The following is a 4498-nucleotide window of genomic DNA, read 5'->3' on the forward strand; positions in this document are numbered from 1 at the left end:
ATATATATATATATATATATATATATATATATATATATATATATATAAAAAGAACTGTCATGTAGTATCTGAAAAATACTGCTGAGTTTTACAAGAAAACAGATGTTACTAGGGCACCCCAAATCCCTCACTGATGTGAACCCCACCTCTAGCATTAAAGCAACTGTGGTTTTGACTGTTAAAAAGCTGTACCCCTGAGCTTGAACACCAAGAAACATTCTGGAGGCATAAGCCCACTGTTGGTCTAGCCATTAATAAAAGACTCCTATACTTTTGATTGGTTTAATCATGGTTGTCAGTGGCTATCTCTTGTGGATCATTTCAAGGTCACTGGTCATTTGGGAGAGCACCTGCCGCAGCTTAGACTCCTAAGTCTCCATCTCCTGATGCCAACAGTTCCTGAAACAAACACAGAAAATTAGGTGGGTCTGGTCAGCAAAGTGAGGACCCTGCACTGCTCACTATGGGGAAGTGGGGCACCCACTACAAGGTTTACTACAAGGTTTACTGTTTGAGCAAATGCAAGTTCCAGGCCTTTCCCCACTGTAAACAGCAGGCCCTTCCTTTGCGGGGCTGTGGACTTGGGGCTTCAGGAAACTTTCTAATGCCTGATAGTGCTCGTTGCTAATCTCAGAGACACAGGAGGCTGAGGCAGGTTCATTGATTGATTTCAGAAGTTCATGACCAACCTAGACAACTAGCTATGACCCTTTCTCTAATTAATTAATTGAAATTTAAAAAATTAAAAGAACCCCTTGCAAATAACCTAACACTGGCTTGCCTTTACTATCTGTCTCTTAATCTGTAGGTCTTTCATCAACAAAAACAATACCAAGTTCATTCGTTGGCTGGCAACTGGGTGAAAATCTTAGACTCTCAGTTTTTAATACATTACAGAATTTAAAATATAAGTATTTTTGTTATTTGTTTTTTGCTTGTTTGTTTCTACCATGCTGGAGATCAAACCCAGATCCATTGTGTTGCAATGCAGCCAAGGGGACACCAGCAGAAGCCAATATGGACCTCCCTAATCTTCGACTGTTAGCTTCCCCAACTGTGAGGTAATAAACATCTTCTGCAGAAAGCCTAGCTTCAGGTTTGTGTTATAGCGCCAGAAAACAGACTAATGCAGGGGAGCTGCTGTCTCCTGTTCCTGAGCAGAGCTCCTAAAAGCCTCGCTATAACCTGAACTTGGGAACTCTGGGTGAAAGAAGCAGCTTACGTTATTCTGAACAAGTCCTTTCTGTCCACACCTGAGTTTGGTTAGTGGGTGACTTGGGAAGGCCTCCACCAAATAGGGGACAGCTCTCTGAAGAATGAACCATATGGCTTGAGGGTAAGAACTTCCAACCTCATTCTCTGGTCTCCTGGAAAAGAAAAGAGGGTGTGAAGAATGACTTAACCATCAATAGTCAGTTATTTCATGAGTCAGACCTGCACAACAACACTGCCAGAAAACTCAAAAGGATGGGGCTTGGCCAGCTTCCTAGTAGTGAACAATAATGTGTTCATTAAGTGAGATAACCCAGGCCCTGAGAGACAAACTCTCCGTTCTCTCTCATATGTGGAGCTTAGCTTTGAATTTTTATATTTCTGTACTGAAGTATGAGCAAGTGTCTCTAGGAGCCAGGAAACAAGAGTTTCTCACGTGCCCATGTGTTGAACATTTGGTCCTCAACCTGTGTCATTTTTGAGAAGTGATGGAATGTTTAGGAGGTGGGACTTACTTCCTGACCACCATGAAGTAAACAAATCTCCTCTATCATTGCTTTATCATAATGAACTTTATTGGCCTAGACCCAAAGCAATGGGTCCAAGAGACCATCATTGAAACCTTAGACTCAAATAAAGCTGTCCCTTTAAAAAAAAAAAAAAAAAAAAAAAAAAAGAAAGAAAGAAAGAAAGGATCATTTCCGGTATTTTGTTGAAGTGACTAAAAGCTGACTAATTTATTTATTTTTAATATGGTAGCCACCAGCCTCGCGTATTGACTGGTACTTTAAAGATGACTGAAGTAGCTGAGAAAATCCATTTTATTGTAGTTAATTCTATTTTCAGTTAAATAGCTGTCTTGTTTCCTTTCCAGCTGGACAGTGAGTGACACTATGCAGATAAGGATATCCAACGCAGTGAAATCTGCCAGGCTTTAAAGTGCTGAGTCTGCTCTACCCACACCCTTCAGAATGCAAAAATCAACACAGCGAAACACCAGAGCAAAGAATATTATTTTCCGAACAAAGATGAAATAAAATTCAGAACAGTAAGCAAGCTGGGAGGCTTGGCACATGCCTGTAATGGAAGCTGATCAGGAGGCCGAGGCCAAAGAGTCACCTGAGCCCAGGAGTTCCAGAGCCGCCTGAGCAACACAATGGGAGACTGAGCTCGGAAGGAGAGTTCCAGGACAGCTAAGGGCTACACAGAGAAAGAAACCCTGTCTCACAGAGACAGACAGAGAGACAGAGTGAGAGAGTAAACTCCAGTTCTCATTTGTCGACATTTACTGCTGAGCATGGTTGAAGAGCTTTGAACATCACATTCATCGTGTTTGAAAAGACAGGCAATCAAGATCCATTTCTAATCTTGTCTCCCATTTTCAGACGTGAATGGAAGACTCAATTCCCTCAACTTCAATTAAGGAAAGCCAGGGTAGGCTGCTGATCACCCTGCCACTTTTGGAAGTAAAAAGAAGCCTGGAGGGAATTTAGCTGTAAACCCAGCCTCAGTCAAGAAGCTAAATCTCCTGGGCCCATGGCAGCAGCAGCAGTTGCATGGAGGGAGGAAGAGAGGGCCGGGAAGGATAGGGCTGTTTCTCAGTCACCTCCGTAGCCATCCTCTTGCTGCTTTGTTCCCTCTGGATCAGGTTGGAGGACAAGGAGGGGCTGGCGACAGAAGACATGATTCCTGGCTCACTGATTGTTCTAAGAATGCTTTGTGATTTCTGAACCTCATAGATACTCAAGGCAGGTAAGTCTCTTTGGGCCACCTGGTAGGAACCTCCAGAGGGACACTCTGGGCCATTTAAACTAACTCCCGAGACAGGAAGAGCCCTTTGCCCCTTTGCCTCCCTTGTCTCCTTCTGACTTCCTGGTAGCCTGCTTTGCTACACTTTCCTGTAGGGTCTTGCTGACCCACAAGACTGGCCCTGTCCTTTTGGTCTGGAGTCATGTGTTCCCAGTAGGCTCCCACGCGTTCCTCGTCTGTGTTCACTTTAACAACTCAGAGTTTTTCTGATCTCAACACAGCAGCATCTCCTGCCTTGGCTGAGCAAGCACTTACTCACCCATTTCCCCCCTCCTCAGTTTTGCTGCTTTTTAGATTTTTGAAGTAAAATACTAATCCATCACTGTGTGTCTCCGAGTGGTCGTGAAGCTCAGCTCTCCCTGTAGAGTCAGCACTTCATGCCTTCGGATTCACAACCAACCACACTTTAAGCGTACTGTTGAGAAGTGCTACATTTAAAGGAACACATACAGACTTTCCTCTTGTAACTGTTCCCTCAACAATCAGTGTAACAACTATTGCCATAGTGCTGGCATTTTTGTGGGCACTATAAGTAATCTGAAGGGTGTGCACAGGCTCTAGGTAAATACTACTCCGTTCTACTTAAGAGCCTTCTGCATCTAGGGGTTTGGGTATCCGCACACTACCCTACCACTCCCAAGTCCACGACAGCGCCTCAACTAGAGAAACAGCTGCTTTACCTCCTTTTTCATGGCCCGTGTGTCCTTTACCTGCGTCCTGTCCTTCCTCATCACCTGCTATTTACCCTTTCTTATCCTCCCTTCTACACTATACTGGACCCACGTGTGAAACTCTAACGGCATAGAGCAGGGATTCTCAACCTGTGGGTTGAGACCCCCCATGAGGCTGACTGACCATTTCATAGGGGTTGCATATGAGCTATGTCAGATGTTTCCATTACAACACATAACAGTGGCAAAATTACAGTTATGAACCATAACGCAAATGTTATGGTTGGGGGTCAGCACATGTGAAAAACTGTATTAGAGGGTCCAGCATTAGGAAGGTTAAAAGCCACTGGTCTAGATGACTACTGAGAGGGATACATTTGAGTCTGGCTAGTCTCAGTTCATGATATGTTTAGTCTCTTTTTTTAAACATAAATCCCGATTAACACAAACTCGTCACAATTTTTGCTCTTACACGTTCATGTGTGTATGTGTGGGTGCATATCTGTACACCTGAGTGCGGAGGTCACAGGTGTCTTCCCCAGTTGCTCTCCACCTTGTGCTTCCGGTGTGGTCCAGGAATTTGTTTTCAGCTCCCCAGCACCAGGACTGCATACACAGGCCGCTGAACTGGCCGTTTATTTATATGTTTCCTGGGAATGCAAACTCAAGTCCTCACGGTCAAGTGCCGAGTGAGCACTTCACCTACTGAGCGTCTCTCCAGCCTCAAAGAGATTTTTCTTTCCCTTTCTTCCTTCCTACCTTTCTTTCTTTCTTTCTTTCTTTCTTTCTTTCTTTCTTTCTTTCTT

The 4498-nt window shown here is 44.0% G+C and overlaps 1 long non-coding RNA gene across 1 annotated transcript in view; it reads right to left on the minus strand.

Moving 5' to 3' along the window:
* Positions 1–268: 268 nt before the first annotated feature.
* LOC129684719 (uncharacterized) overlaps positions 269–4498 on the minus strand; it is an 8177-nt gene continuing 3947 nt past the window's right edge. Inside the window, exons 2-3 of the long non-coding RNA XR_008721385.1 lie at positions 1223–1367; positions 269–399 (exon numbers count right to left, since the gene is read on the minus strand). This is a non-coding gene — a long non-coding RNA (uncharacterized LOC129684719). The remainder of the gene's footprint in view (positions 400–1222; positions 1368–4498) is intronic.

The sequence above is a fragment of the Psammomys obesus genome, unplaced genomic scaffold, assembly GCF_907164565.1.
Source record: "Psammomys obesus unplaced genomic scaffold, mPsaObe1.curated_primary_1811, whole genome shotgun sequence".
Classification (NCBI taxonomy): domain Eukaryota; kingdom Metazoa; phylum Chordata; class Mammalia; order Rodentia; family Muridae; genus Psammomys; species Psammomys obesus.